Source organism: Sapajus apella, unplaced genomic scaffold (assembly GCF_009761245.1).
Source record: "Sapajus apella isolate SASKATOON/1434 unplaced genomic scaffold, GSC_monkey_1.0 scaffold39, whole genome shotgun sequence".
NCBI lineage: Eukaryota > Metazoa > Chordata > Mammalia > Primates > Cebidae > Sapajus > Sapajus apella.
Window position 1 is genome coordinate 17,756,123 of NW_022436979.1, and position 16,214 is coordinate 17,772,336.

The 16,214-nt window shown below is 46.6% G+C and overlaps 1 protein-coding gene across 4 annotated transcripts in view; it reads right to left on the minus strand.

The window, feature by feature from the left end:
* The window catches only part of ENPP6 (ectonucleotide pyrophosphatase/phosphodiesterase 6), a 235,352-nt gene that overhangs the window by 177,227 nt on the left and 41,911 nt on the right, over positions 1-16,214 (minus strand). For 3 of the 4 annotated variants that reach the window (XM_032298753.1, XM_032298752.1, XM_032298751.1), the window contains one exon: positions 2,818-2,918. The exons of the other annotated variant lie outside the window; for it this stretch is intronic. The gene's annotated coding sequence lies outside the window, so the exon portion shown is untranslated. The remainder of the gene's footprint in view (positions 1-2,817; positions 2,919-16,214) is intronic. 4 annotated transcript variants of the gene reach the window in all.

Consider the following 16,214-nt stretch of genomic DNA (forward strand, 5'->3'; position numbering starts at 1 on the left):
TTTCTTCCTTCTTGATTCCTTCCTGCACTCCATACTCTGAATTATTTCCAAAGGACAGGAGCATATCTGTGTCCACTTGGTCCCCTGAAGCAGGCCGGGGTTTTTCTGCTTTAGTCTAGAATAGTACCCAGCACACCACGGGAGCACATTTGATGAATGAATGAATGAATCAACGAATCAGTCAATCAATCAATGAGGAGGCTAGCTGCCTGGGTGCATAGCCACCGTCAACACATTTAAGACTCACCAGGGTTGCAGGTCCAAACCCATGGGTTTTCCTGGCCTCACAGAGGCATCAACAATGGACACTTTTGTGCTAGAATCTCATCCCTCCTCCAACAAAAAGCATTCATTGAGATAAAATAAAAATGTCCTTTGTGACGCTACAGTGTTGGCTACCCTTCACTTCTCAGTCACTGTGAGCCAAAACCAGAGTTCTGACTCCTGGGAAGCCTCAGGGCTTGATGCAGCTTCCTGCCTGGGTTTCCAGAAAGAATTTGCGCACGGGGCTGGGAGGACAGTTGTTTTCTAAAGTTTTGTTTCCTCTGGCTCCACACCTATTCAGTCTGTAAAAGTAGCTCAGCAGAAACCCCACCATCCAGTTCCTGTCTGTGGCTGTCGTAAAGGCAGCTGTCCTGAAGGTCGGGGGAGTCCTGCTCCCTCCCCACTTTCTGTTCCTGAGCTCCAGGCCTCCAGGCAGGAGGCCACCCAGACACCATGGTGGCAGCTCGAGATCAGGTCTCCAGACATGACATTCCCCGAACACCACCTGTGCACAAGCTCTTCTTTCTTTTTCCCTTTCTTCATCCTTCTTTCTGTCTTTTCGTATTTCTTTCTTTTGGCAGGGTCTCCCTTTCTTTCTTTCTTTTTTTTTTTTCCAGGCAGGGTGTCCCTCTGCCTCCCAGGCTGGAACGCAGTGGTGCGATCTCAGCTCACTGCAACCTTGACCTCCTGGGCGCAAGCAATTCTCCTACCTCAGCATCCCAAGGGACGACAGGTGTGTACCACTGTGCCTGGAACTTTTGGACTGTTTGCAGAGATGGAGTCTCAGGCTGTCTGTCTGCCTTAGCCTCCCCAAATGCTGGGATTACAGGTATGAGCCACCATGTGAAGCAACAAGCTCTTACAGCAGAAAGATGAACACCCCCAGGGGACACTGGCCTAGTGACTGGCCAGGTTCTCCACCAACCACTTTTCAAGAGTTTTCTCATTTAACCCTCGAAAGAACACTCTGAGGAAGAACTGTTCTTCGTCCATTTTACAGATGAGGGAACTGATGCTTAGGTCGGTGAAATGACTTGCCCTACAGCACACAATGACTCAGCAGGGGAGTCCAAGTGTGAACTCAAAGCTTACACGTGCTGTGTTCTCTTAACATTCACAGAAACTCCGGGTGAGGGCGGCGAGAGCTGACCTCAGGTGCCTGACTTCTGCACTCTCAGGAGGAGGTCAGCACGGCGCCCTTCAGATCAGGCCCGCACTCACAAGCGTCTGGCCATGGAAACAAGCTGGCAAAAAAAGTTGGTTTTTTGCTTCTCTACGTTTCGTCATAGGCATGTGGTGAAGTGACCATAGTTAGCATTAATGAATGTGGGTGGTCTTGGAAATCTAAGTATAACATGTTTCTATGTTACACACACCATAAATGAGCATTTAGTGGTCTTGGGAATTTAAATATAATACGTTTCTAAATTGCGACCAACTTACCAGGGGCGTTTTGGTCTTTAACCTGTTTATTAAACCAGACACTTCCTGAACTTTCCTCGGAAGGAAGAGGAGAGAAATGAGCATTTACTGGATGCTAATTAAGTGCTATTCACATTACTGGGATGCTTCTCCCAGATCCACCAGCCCCAGGAGAAAGGCCCTGCCCTCATTTTGCAGGTGAGGAAATGGAGGCTCAGAGGAAAGAGTCTACCTTCCTACCAGGAGCGGCAGAACCAAGAGCCAGCTCCAAGTCCACCCAAAGCCTGGATGTAGCCGTGGGTCGTGAGTGGCGGGCCCGTCCCCATCTGGGCATCCTGGGCCGGGGCGGAAATCTGCCAGCACCCTCCTGAGCCCTACCCCAAGGACACTGAATCGCGTGGTCAGGCTCCCAGCTCAGCGCAGCCTTGACTCTCGGCTCTGCGTGTTTAGCGCCTGGCCCCACAACCAAAGCCACTGTTGAAGACATTCAGTATGAAGACCACCTCAGTGGCAGATTCTCTCCTGGACCAGACTCGACGGAGGCTCCCTTGAGCCCTCTCCTCAGCTAGGCCTCAACGCTGGCCTAGAAAGCCTTGGACAAACATGGCCTCTCACAGCTCAAGGCCACATCCCTAGGTGACCCCAGACCCCTTAGGTGCCTCCCAGGGACACCCGGGGCTGCCAAACAAGTTTGCCATTTGCTCCAGCCAATGCCTGGAGATCAGGCCCCTGGGCCCCAGCCGGTGAGGGAGGCTGTCAGCAAAGCCAAGTGGGTTTCCCGTGGACCAAGCCCCCTCTGCTTTTTGTAAGTTTCCACTTCTCGGACCCCACTGAGCCCTGCTCAGCCCCTCCCAGTTCTCTCACTCTCCCTTTAAAACGCCCAGTCTCTACTGCACAAACCAAACTGGAGTTCAGTTCGCGCTGGGCCTCCTCCCTGCTGCAGTAGTATGTTACAATCTGTCTTTACCACTTCACTGGCATCTGCCTTGGTTTATCTTTCAGACCAATGTCTGGGGCAGGCGGAGCCGCTCCTCAGTGGCCATCGCTCTCGATACTCCACTGCCCACTCCACCCTCGCCGCTGCTCCACTGCCCACGCCTTAATGCCGGCCCGCGGAACCACTGGACTCACCCTCAGTTCCCGGCAGCCTCCTGACTTCTGTCTCTTCCACAGCCCTTCCTTGATGTCCGCTTCTCAATTCCAGAAGGAAAATAGGAGTCACCTGAGTTGGGCTGAGGGCTGAAATAGAAAAGTGATTGGGCCTGTTAAGTCTTCCAGGTTACTGACATAGCCCATCCTAGCCCTGCCCTTTCCTGAGTTTATTAAAGGAATCGGGGAAAGCTCTGTGCATTTCCAGAGTCTAAGAGCTGGGTGCTGCAGAGAAAGGAGATGTTACTGGGAGCACTGGCTACCACATCAAAGGTGCTGCTGGGTTCCAGAAGCTTGGGGCAGCTTCTGTGGGGATCAGTGCCCGCCAGTGGAGAAGAGACTCCAGCCGGGGAGGAAACAGAGCAACTGGGCTCTCGGTCACCCTTGCTGCGGAGGAACCCTTCTTCACGTAAGTCTTAGCTGCCCACTCTTCAAAACCACTTCAGGTATCTGCAGTGTACAGGGAGCCAGCTGGGAATGTCCACAGGAGTTGGGGAATTCCCAGATAACGTTTCCTTTTGAGCTGTGCAGAAGACCTGATAGTTCTAATGCTTTAAAAGTTTTCAGAAAAAGAGTTAGGTGTTCAGTTTTGTTATGGCATTGTTTTTCACTTTGTGATGAATGTATGGAAGTCACACCCCACCATCTAAGCCAAGCTTTTCCCTGTGGATTTGGGCAAGTACTCTGAGTCTCAAGACTAAAGGTGTTGACATAGGTTGGCTCTGTGTCCCCATCCAAATCTCACCTTGAATTCTAATAATCTCCACATGTCAAGGGTGAGTCCAGATAGAGAAAAGTGAATCATGGGGGCAGTTTCCCCCATGCTGTTCTCATAAGGCGAGTGAGTTCTCACAAGAGCTCATGGTTTTTTAAGGGGCTTCCCCCTTCCCTCCAAATTCATTCTCTCTCTTGATGCCCTGTGAACAGTGCCTTCCGCCATGATTGTAAGTTTCCTGAGGCCTCCCTACCCATGCAAAACTGAGTCAATTAAACCTCTTTTCTTTATAAATTATCCAGTCTCAGATATTTCTTCATGGCAGCATGAGAATGGACTAATACAGGTGTTCAGCCGTAAGGTGATATTATTGGAGTCATTACATCCAAAGTATCTTTAAACTCTGAAACAACACTTGTCCATTTCACGTTTTTATATTTTCCTGGCACTGTGCAGGGCAAAGAATTGTAGCATACAAAGTTAATTATAGAAAACCTTACATGTGGGTCTTGGGAAATTCTTGGACTTTTCTCCCACTTTATGACCCACTTCCATGTGCCATTGTATCTTAAAATAAAACCAACTCCAAAACAGAGGGCAAAGTTGTAACCCATCTCAGCAAATGGTTTATCAAATTCCATTCATCACAGAAGCTGTTCTTTAAATTTTTTCATCTTTTTCCTTTCTTCCTTCCCAATTTTATGATTTTTTTCTTTTCCACTTAAGGAAACCTTCTATTGTCTCTTTGTTTATGCTAAGCTTTTTCATATCTACAGCTCTTCCGATTATTATTAAAAGGCAAGAGGAAGATAGGAAGATTTTGTATACTTGTCTCTGTCATATAGTATATGAATGCATGCCAGGTGCAGTGGCAGAAACCCATAGTCCCAGCTACTCAGGAGGCAAAGGCAGGCGATTGGCTTGAGCCTAGGAGTTCTGGGCTATAGTGTGCTATGCCCATTGGGTGTCTGCACTAAGTTCATCATCAATATGGTGACCTTCTGGGAGTGGGGAACCACCAGGTAGCCTAACAAGGGTTGAACCTGCCCAGGTTAAAATGGAACAGATAAGAACTCTGTGCTGATAAGTAGTGAGATCAAACCTGTAAATAGCCCCCACATTCCAGCCTGGGCAACATAGTGAGACCCTGTCTCTAGAAAGATAAAATAAACATTTTTTAAAAATGAATGTAAATTCACATGTAATGATGCCTTTCTTGGAGATTGTTTTACTTAAAGAACTGGCAACATAAATCCTTGACCTTTCAACACAGAGGTTCTCTAGTTTGTGTTTGTTTGTTTGTTTTCCAGTATTTTAGACCACTGCTTTTCAAATGTTAATGTACATTGGTATCTCCTGCAGATCCTGATAAAACGCAGATTTTGATTCAGTAATTCTGGAATGGGACCTACGATTCTGTGTTCCTCAAAGACCCCCAGATGATGGCCTGTGCTACTGGTTCTTAGACTTCACTTTGAATGGCAAGATTTACATTATTTTACTTTTTTCTAACTTTCCCCAAAATACTTCAGTGAAGTTGTTAAAATTATTTTTGTTGTTGCAATTCTCATGTTACATACAGGCAATTCAGGAATCCAGCTTGGCCCATGATTTCACCTCCTCCTAGCTTTGAAGACAGGGTTAGATTTATCCAGCCAATGATGCTCTGTTGGAGAAAGTGCCACATGGGCACTGTCTTTCTAAGACAGATAGGGGCACAGTGACAGGGGACACTATTTAGAACATTTCTATATGGGTCTTTAATGAATCAAGAATCTGGTTACTGTTTAAAAGAGTGTCTTGAATGGGTTTGTCAGAAGAGCCAAGCAGCCTCTGTTTGGAACGGTTCTCAAATTGCATGATTGTAGCATGAGGCAGGGAGAGTATGAATGGCTTCTTTTCAGGAAAAGAAAAAGGACAAGGGGCTTGAAGTAATGGGGAGCCACTGGGCTAATCTTTCAGCTGAGTCTGCCCAGCTCTCATTAGCATACCCTCCTTATAGGTATGAACTGAAAAGGGAAGTTGGAGGGCTGTGCCTACGGAAGGGACTAGGGGACCTGGAGAACTGAGGACCTGGGATTACGGCCTGATATTCAGTAAAGGACTCAAAGTCAGTGATCCAAGTACTGACCAGGGAACACTGGAAAAGGAAAAAGAGCAACCAGCTGCATTGTTAGATGTTATTAGAAATCAAAGTATGTATAGCTGAGGGGTGCTCTGAGACTCTCTGAATCTGACCCTGTGTTTGCAGATAAAGAAACTAACATTCAGGAAGTTGGATGACTTGCTCAAGCTCATAACATTAGGTAGGGCTTTTAGCTGGCTTTTGAACTCGTGGTCACAAGCTCTTTGCAACTAAACAAATTTGTTGTTTCTCACATTAACACAAACACATTTAATTAGATATAAAAATTGTTGCCATGAATTAATTTCAATTCTGGTTTTGAAATTATGCAAGGCAGTTCCCGGGAAAAATGTCAGCAATAAAGGCCATAGTTTTGTCCCCAGAGCTCAGCTGTGACACCTGTGGGCAGCTACATAATTTGAAGTTTGAACAAAAGTTATCTGACAAGGAATTTGAAGGAGAGAGACTTTATTCCAGTGAACAGTTTGGAAACAGGGGCCGCTGTCTCCTTGTATAAGAAAGGTGTAGCCAGGCGTGGTGGTGCGTCCTTGTAATCCCAGCTACTCGGGAGGCTGAGGCAGGAGAATCACTTGAACCCAGGAGGTAGAGGTTGCAGTGAGCCAAGATCGTGCCACTGCACTCCAGCCTGGAGACAGAGCAAGACTCTGTCTTTAAAAAAGGAAGGAAGGAAGGAGGGAGGGAGGGAGGGAGGGAGGGAGGGAAGGAAGGAAGGAAGGAAGGAAGGAAGGAAGGAAGGAGGGAAAAGAAGGGAAGGGGAGGGGAGGGGAGAGAGGGAGAGAGAAAGAGAGAAAGAAAGAAAGAGAGAGAAAGAAAGGAAAAAAGAAAGAAAGAGAGAAAGAAAGAAAGAGAAAGGAGGGAGGGAAAGAAAGAAAGAAGAACAAGGTATTCATTTCAGAGAACAAAGAGAGGGTTTGGCTTTTGTAGAGAAAGTTTCCTCTGAGGTTCTAAATCAGGTCTGTTTATTTAAATAAAGGATTCAACTTGCTTCGTTTTAGTTGGTCAGTGCAGTTGAGTTCTGATTGGTTGACACAGCTAAGCCCTGATTGGCCAAGGTGGATGAGCTCTGATTGGTTGGTTCAGGCAAGCTCTGAAAGTCCACAGTTAAACAGAGGTGTAGGTTTTCGCAGAGCTCAGAGTACATGTGTGACCTCTAGCCAGCAAAGGGCCGCTTGGCTGTGTTATAAATTTAGGTCCAGTGAGCAGTTCAGGATCTGTCTTGAAGGATTGGCTCTTTCAGGTGCACAGTTCACAGAAGCATGGTTGGCTTGTTCACACAAGGACACATTTCTTCACAGAGAATCAATCATATACCCCTGAGCATATTAACTCCCACTGCCCATTAAGAAGATGATAATATTCTTATTTTACAAATAAGGAAACTGAGACTCGGAATAAGGAAATTGTTGCAGGCCACGCATCTGCACTGGGATTCAGCCCCAGCTCTGCACAGTCCTGTGTCCCTTCTGCCCACTGCCTGGCCCCCAACCTGCTGTTTCCTCCTGGGTGTGCCGGGAGCACTGACCAGGGGCTCTGGGGACAGGACTTGGTTTTCTAACATGCTGGGAGGAGAAGGCGAGTTCAGAGGGAAATGGGATCTGATGCCTGGCTTACGGGAGAAGCAAGATAAACGGAGGCCAAAGGCAGGAGAAGCAATGGGAAGGTGTCTGCCTGGTAACCAGTGGTTGCCACACAGCTGCTCCTCTCTGCTGTTTCAGCGAGCGGATCATGCAAGGTACTTTCCAGCAACTGTTTTAGACTTGTTTTTGATGAGCTGAAACAGCAGCAGGTATGTGGGTGGTGGGAGCCCCCTTTTTCACTTGTCTTTCTCTCTTTCCTTGTCGTGGGCTCAGGGGCCATAAGCCCCCCGTTCAACAGCCAAAGAATGAAGCAGATCTTGGCAACGCTCAGGCACGTGCTACCATTTCTGTAACTGCTCGAGGCCTGCCGCCCTTTGGCAGACTGGAGCGGAGCGCTTCAGGGGAAAGGCAGTACCCAGCATTACTGTGGCATTTCTGCCCGTTGCAAACCATCATGTTGAATTTCTGCTTGCGTCTGTAGTAAGATAATCCACTGGAAAGCAGATTTCTATTGAGAGAGTTTTCTGAGTAGGTCAAAAACCAAATTAGATGACCCAGATCATAGGCCCAGATCAGTTTGGAGAAATCCCCTCAGTCCTTCAATGACATCCTTAGCAGGAGGTTCTGACGTGGAGGAAATGGACAGCCTGCATTTTCTGGAACTGAGAGGTTGCAGGAGGAAAGGAAAGAGAGAGCGAGATCAAGGATGACTATACCTGGGGTTTCGGTGTACCCCTTCTCTCAGGACAGAATCGGCTCTCAAGCAGGAAGAGAGAGGCTTTAGAAACAGCCACATCTGCGAGCCTGGGAACCTTGGTTGTCCACTTTTCTGAGCAGAGGAAGGGGAAGTTTCTGGTCCCAGCAAATTCTAGCTCAGCACCACGTACAAAATAGTGCAAGCGGATGACAGTTAAACCCAAGGCAGGGCTGTAGGGTGCAGGGGCCTGCCTGTGGCACCCTGGAGTCCTGACAGTTCCCCTAGCCACATGATGGGCACACAGCCACGCTGAGAATGCGTTGGCACACAGGGATCTTGGATAGCTTCAAACGAGCCTTAGCGAATCAGACATCAGAAAACAGTTGCCAGGTCCTCAGGCTCCACCAGGGCCTGCAGTGCGTCACCCTAAAAGGCCAGAGGCGGCCAGCCACACCTCAGTGGGCAACAGTGCAGGAAGGAGCCCAACCCAGCAGCTTTGCTGCACAGACGGGCGTGTAAATACAGGACAGGAAATGGACCTCACTGTCTACTCTGCCGTGAGTTTGCCTAAGCCACGCCTCTCCTCTCTAACGAGGGTGAACAAACATCGCCTGCTGTCCTGACGTAATTATTAATAACGCTCTCTTTCTCTCTCAAACACATCTCGGATTGATCTGACATGAGTGGTTAAAAAATAAATATCATAAAATAAGGTGGATGCTGTGATTCCAAGTCATAACGAGGAAAAGCTCACTTCTGTGTGTAAGGTTCCTCTATGCAGGAAGCATATTTGGAAGGACACTGCTAACTGTGGTCACCTGGAGATGGGCTGGGGACACAGGCAGTGCTGTGTTATTTTTATGTGCATTGCATGCCAAACCAGGCACCTGTTTCTAAAAATGAGAAAAGTGCCCGTTTTGGAAGATGATTTATAATGGTCACTCTATCCAGAGCGCCGGCCTCACCTTGCCGTGGAGCCAGGGAGGGCAGTCAAATCTGAATGCCTGCACATTTCTGCTAAGGGGCCGAGTGTTTGCTTTAAACTGGAACCACTTTGTTATCGCAAACCGACTACGTTTACCAGCTCATGCTAAACATAGTTTAGTTTGTTTTTCTTATTACCCAGTAGGCATGGGCTCATGGGGAAAATCAGAACAGCGAAGGAGATGCAGAGTCAACATCTGTGCCCATCTGGGGACAGTGTGAGTGGTTTTGTGAACATGCTGCCGTTGAATTCTGACTTGTGAGAGGCTGGTTACTCATTTCCTCCAGCGGACAGAAATCATAGTACTTGTTTGCTGGAGCACGAGCTGCTTTATTTCTATTTTCAGAGTTTCACTTTGGGTCCACAATGGGGCCTATAACCGTTGCTGGAGGCTCCCAGCCAATGAGAGTGCAGGGACACGTGGCTGTCTCGCAGGTGGTGACAGGTGAGGACTCTGCCTCTTCACTCTTGGAGGTCAGGTAAGGCTGAGCGGCTGCAGACCCATGAGCAGTCAGTCCTTTTTTAAAAAAAGTAGGAATAATGGCCTTTATTTGTTAAACTTTTTTTGTGGGGGGTATCACAAGAAAGGATCATTGGGACGCTAAGCCTCCAGTGCCACCAGACTCAGGGTTGCCGGGTAGGCAGAGTCCCAGCTGGGCACCCCGTTGTGCTGGTCCAGGCACTGGCCCCGTGTCCTGACCTTGGGTTTGAATCTCAGGGTCGGCTACATGTGTTGGTGTGATTTCAGGGCATACCCATGGAACGTGCTGCTCAGGTGCTGGGCCCGGGGAAGCCACGTGCCTCAGTCCTGCAGAGTTGTCCTGGCATCGTGCACAGCCTGGGTGGTGGCTTGGAGAGCGGGCAGCACCCCCGACCCCACGGGTTCTCTGGCATCTCCCAGGCTGAGCACCACCGGACCCAGACCCGTTACAGCCATGCTAAGCTTGCCCATGAGTGGCGTTGCTGGGGACGGCATGGGGCTTTCTGGGGCAGGAAGCCAGGGTGGAGGCTCTCAAAACGTGGTCCCGGGACTATTCTCCGCTTCCCTCTGCCAGGACCCCTCTGCCAGGCTCCTGATGCTCCCCGGGCCGCGTAGACCCCCAAGGCTGCCCAGGAGCTTGGCCAGATCAGCCTGCCGCTTTTCCTCAAACATCACCCTCGCCAGGGATGCCCCCGACCCTGCTCCCCGCTTCTCGGGACAGACACTCTTCCTTAGGTCAAGTAATTCCTGTGCTTCCAAAACACCACGAGTCTCTTATCCACCCTCAGCAGGAACAGGGAGACTGCGGTGTGAGAGGCGTCCTCCTGCGGCCTAGGTAGGAGGATCCGTCTGCAGGAGCCTCCCCCTGACCCTGCGGCTGGATGAATGTCATCTGTTGCCTGTGCTGTGACATGGAGGAGGTTGGGAAGCACCCCCAGTACTGTTTCACACCAAACGACACCATGGACTGCAAGCTCAAAAGCACAGGCAACAAAACCGAAAACAGACCAAAGCTGCCTATTAAAGAGCTTGTGCACAGCCAGAGAGACAATCAGCAGAGTGAGCAGACGACCAACAGAATGGGAGAAAATATCTGCAAACTATTCCTCCAACAAGAAACCAATATCCAGACTAGACAAGGAGCTCAAACACCTCAGCAACAACAAAGACAAATAATCCCATTAAAAAGGGTGCCAAAAGGGAACAGACCTTTTTCAGAAGACGTACAGTTGGCCTACAGGTATAGGAAAAGATGCTGTACATCACTAATCATCACGGAAGCGCAAATCAGACTACAGTGAGATAGCATCTTACCCTGACAGAACGACTATCATCAAAAAGACAGAAAATAACAGATGTTGGCAAGGATGTGGAGAAAAAAGAACTCATACACTATTGGTGGGAATGTAAATTAGTGCAACCTCCATGGAAAAGAATATGGAGATTTTTCAGACTAAAAATAGAACCACCATTTGATCCAGCAATTCACTGTGGGTATCTACATGAAAGAAATCAATTTATCAAAAAGATACCTTCACTCATATATGTATGTGTGTGTGTGTGTGTGTGTGTGTATATATATATATTTTTTTCTTTTTTATTGTACTTTAGGTTCTGGGGTACACGTGCAGATTGTTACATAGGTACACACATGGCAATGTGGTTTGCTGACTCCATCCCCCTGTCACCTACATCTAGCATCTCTCCCCATGTTATCCCTCCCCAACCTCCCCACCCCCCGCTGTCCCTCCCTTGGCCCCCCCAACAGACCTCAGCGTGTGATGCTCCCCTCCCTGTGTCCATGTGTTCTCACTGTTCAACACCCGCCTAGTCATTCATATATTTATTGTAACGCTAGTCACAATAGTAAAGATACAGAATCAAAGTGTCCATCAATGGAAGAAAATCCGCTAGATAAAGAAAATGGGTTATTTACACAATAGAATACAATTTGACCATCAAAAAGAATGAAATCATGTCTTTTGCCGCAGCATGGGTGAAACTGGTGGTTATTATATTAAGTGAAACAAGCCAGACACAGAAAGTCAAGTGTCTTATGTTTTCACTCATAAATGAGTCTGAAAACTGTGTCCACATGTATATACAGAGTAGAATGATGGACAGTGGAGCGTCAGAAGGGTGCGGGGCAGGAGGTGGGTAGATAACAAGAAATTGCCTAATGGATGCAATGTGTGTGATCTGGCTGATGGTACCCGAAAACCCTGGCTTGGCCACTATGCAATCTATGCATGCAACAAAATAGCATTTGTACACTATACATTTATGCACACTTCTTTAAAAAGCAAAAGAAATACATCCCCCCAAAAATGACATTGTGTCAAGTGTTACTCTGTAGGTTAGGGCATCAGTAGAAGCAAAGTTATACCTAAACCTAATAGCATTCTGATTCACATGTTCGTGACGTCATGGCAGCAGGTGGACCTCCAACCCTTCCTCCAGCCCTATCAGATAGATGCCCACACAGGTAAGAATAAAGGAAGAACTAGGGTCTATAGAAGCTGCCATTGGGGGATCCCCTGTAATGGTTGTCTCTTCCCTAATACTCTGAAGTCCTTTTTCCAGGAGGAAGATGTACGTTAGTCAAGTCACCTGAAGTTTAGTATTGGGAGAAGGAAAGAGGAATTAACATTTATGAAGAACCAAAAATAGATGCTACTTGTGTTCTGCATGCTAGATTCTCAATTTAACCTTTTAGCTACTCTGTGATGTCCCACGTTTCATCAAATCTGAGACACGTTCCCCTCAACCCACAATTTGACTTCTCTGAAATCAGTAGCCTCCTACAATCAATATTTACCAAGTAACTCTGAGCAAAGTTAAAACAAAACTTCTAAGTAATAAGAAACCATTGTATTCTAATTTAGTTGGCACTGGTACACAAGCAAGTCAAGGAAATGCAAATCCAAAATAAAAATCCAAGTAAAAGTGCCAGCAGCAAAACTTACAGTGACTAGATAGAAAGTCCTAGCGCCAATCACACAACACACTTTCAGGCCACAGGAACCAAATGGCTGTGAGGAGGAGGCAAGGGAACTGACTAACCAGATGTGCTCAGCAGCACTTCTCAAGGAAGAGACAGAGTTGGCTGATTTTCCATCATTGTTCAGCTAGTTTAAGAGCCAGAACCAGAAGCTTTGGTTTCTCAATGGGTTATTTTTAAAATGCTGCATCACCAAAGTTGTGGATAACAATTTTAGGAAAAACTAGCCAAAACTTGGAAATGAGGCAGAGGGAGGGCAGCACACCCTCTCAACGTTGGACAGCCCACTTATCGTCCAATGGAATGTGCTGGGGTTTTTTTGGTTGTTGTTTGTTTGTTTTTGTGACAGAGTCTCGCTCTGTCCCCCAGACTGGAGCGCAGTGGCACCATCTTGGTTCATTGCAACCTCTGCCTCCCAGGTTCAAGCGATTGTCCTGCCTCAGCCTCCTAAGTAGCTGGGATTACAGGCACGCTCCATCATGCCCGGCTAATTTTTGTATTTTTAGTAGAGATGGGATTTCACTATGTTGGCCAGGCTGGTCTCGAACTCCTGGCTTCAGGTAATCTGTCCACCTCAGCCTCCCAAAGTGCTAGGGTTGCAGGGTGAGCCACCATGCTCGGCCAGGAACGCACTGTTGTTTGATTTGCTACCTACTACTGGGTGAAGGTTCCTGCTTTGTGAAGTTACATGTTCACTTGTAGATTTGTCTGCTATATGCAAATGACTTTTGTCTAATGAAAAAGATAACCCTAAAGATATATTTGATTGTCCTGTAGGACATTAACCAGTCTTGTTTCTAACGTAGCAACCTTAATCCAACATTTCTCTTGAGAGACAAAGTCTTGCTGTGTCACCAGCTGGAGTGCAGGGGTGTGATCACGGCTCACTGCAACCTTGAGTCAATCCTGGGCTCAAGTGATCCTCTCACTTCAGCTTCCTGAGTGGTTAGGACTATGGGCACATGCCAGCACGCCTGGCCCAATATGTTTTCTCCCTTCCCATATAACCCAGTTCCTCTAATCCTCCTCTGAACCAACTTCAGGCTCCTTCTGGTTCCCTCATTAATCTCTGACATGTGTTCATTCAAGAGTTTCAAGACAGTCTTGTTTCATAACTTTTTGAAACGCATAGGTATCAAAAACTAAGTAGAAAAGGGATTCAAAAGAGTTAGACTCTGAATGCTAAGGAATTTTAGGAGTACCTTAGCCGATTTATTTCACATTCACTTTCTTTTCAGGTTTGCAAAAAGATGATTATATAATTAAAAATACAACTAAGTCGAAAAGAGACTGTTCAGGAAATTTACAATAAAAATTCGAAGTAATAAGAAATCATTGTATTATAATTTCGCTGGTGCTGGAACACAAGCAAGTCAAGGAAATGCAAATTCAGATGAAGCAGAAAGGGAAGTTATCTGCAGTCTTGGTGAGGATTGAGGAAAATAATAATGATCCAATACTTCAGACCCAGAGGCGTGGACTACTAGATCATTTACTGGAAAGGCGGCTATAATTAGTCTCCTGTGTCCCACCAGTGTCACAGGGGAGGATGGTGCCGGCTCCCCAACAGACCCATGAGCAACCTCCAAGCACTGAGTCAGGAAACACGGTGGACTTGGGTTGGGTTGATCTAACAGTTTCTTTCTAGGGTGACTTGTAATGCCAGAAAGATTTGGAATAATATGTAAATTGAACCTATAGTATTATTATTATGGTGTTACATTTCAGCTTAATCTGTGTTTATTTGGAATTTAATGTATCCACAGTGTTAAAGATAACTTGCCCTATTGAAGGGTATAATCAATGAGGCTCATGATTCTAATGTTAACTGTTTTTCAGTTATTTACATTTGTGATATTAAATTGAAAACATACATTTTTAAAATTTGAAAACAATATGTGGTCTTCTCAGCAACTGAACGCACTGCTTTATTTATAAGTTGATTGTATATGATTTTTAAAAGTTATTTAAGCATTTGGGGAAGCTTCTTAGTCAGATTCCCTTGAAAAAAAAATCTGAATGTAATAAATTTGTAAAGGAAATGTCAATATTTGAGGGTATCCCACAGCAAACTTAATTAGCCCGCTTAAATATCATAAGTGTACTTTTTCCATTTTTTGTATTCAGGTTTCTTTTTAAATATTTCCATTTCGGATTGACAGACTTTCCCAAATATCAAACATGATTGTTGAGATTCACTTTCCTAATAGATAAAGTCATAAGATTTAGAAGTTGAACTTTATAAACTTAAGAATTAACTTCAATAAGTTGAATATTAATTTTCAAATCAAAATAGTCCCTGAATGATTTTTTCTACCTAAAAGGACTCCCCCAAGAATCACAGACACCCACATTCACTTTTGGGTAGAGAAGGCAGAGGCCAAGCCAGCTGACTACCGCTGACCCTTTCAGAGCCTCAGTGGGTAAAATGAGTGTGTCCACATAATCAGAGCTGCTCTATTTGGGATCTCTCCTTGCTGCTCCCTTCATGATCTTGCTTTCCTTTCAGTCCTAAAGATTCAAGCACGTGGTGTCAGTGTTACTCAAAAGCACGGACCGATTCCCAGGGTCAGGCTATGAATTGTTTAACTAAATCCATCGACAAATCACCCAGAAAGGGTTTTAATATGTATGTTTGCAGACCTAACCACAGAAGGAGAGCAAACTGTTATTGAGATCTTGAAAGCAGATGTGCAGGTTTCACCAGTTCTTCCGCTTGCCCTGGGCAGGTCTGCAAGTCTGCTGGACCCTGGCACGCGGAGGCCCTCCTGCCCAGCAGCCCGGCTCCCCCCGGTTCCCGAGCTCCCACTCCATGCTAGAGTCCACTTGTAAAACAAACAAAGGCTTTGACTTCTTCCTCCCCTTCACCACAGGTAAGCACGTCATGCAGGTAGAAAAGGAGGAAAAAAATGAACAAATGGAAATAGTGAGTTGAACTCATTTCTGACACTTGGCGTTTGCCTCCTGCAGAAGCGCGTCTTCCTTGCTTCTCTCCTTCAAATCTTCCACTTCTCTATCCTCAGACTCATGCAGGGATTTGAATGTGTTGGGCGATTGGTTTCGTTGCTGATTTTAATTTTTTTTAACCATAACTGCCTTGTGCTTAGAGGCCTGATTAGTTTTCAGCTGGGTTACAAATCTTGCCCTCTTCCCGGCCTCTCGTCGTTCTGACCTTCTGCCCTCCACCTGTGCGTGGCAGGGCACAGATGCCCTCGCGTCCCAGCACTGCTGCGGCAGGCAGTTGGAGAAAAACCTCATTGTCACTTGTAAAAGCAGAAATCAAGCTCTCTCTCTCTCCCTCCCTTTACCTACCCACCCCCTTTTTCTGTTCTCTCTCCTTTCTGTTCCTGTTCTGTAATGTCAAATCTATTCCACTGAGCAGTTGCTCTTTGACTAATTCTGCCACTTAATTTTCTAACATTCATTCTTGACTTTCAAAGAGGAAACTTCCATTTTGAGTGACATTTCTCATGACTGAATGAACGCGGACCTGTTTCTCAGTACGTCAAAGGAAAGGATATTCACAGCCTAGCCTTGCTCTCAGGAGGTGAGGGGGGGCTTTTTACTCCACGGAAGAATGAAGGGCCGAGCTGGGAATGCACACGGCTGTCCAGCATACCAGAAGGCCTCTGTGCTCAACAGGTTCTCCTCTCTGGTCTGGAAAGATCTCCCAGCATGTGGAGGCCATTGTCCTTGGCCTGACCCAGCCCCTGCTCAAGCAGTTAAAGGGTGTATATAAACGATTCAGCGTGTGTGTGTGTGTGTGTGTGTGTGTGT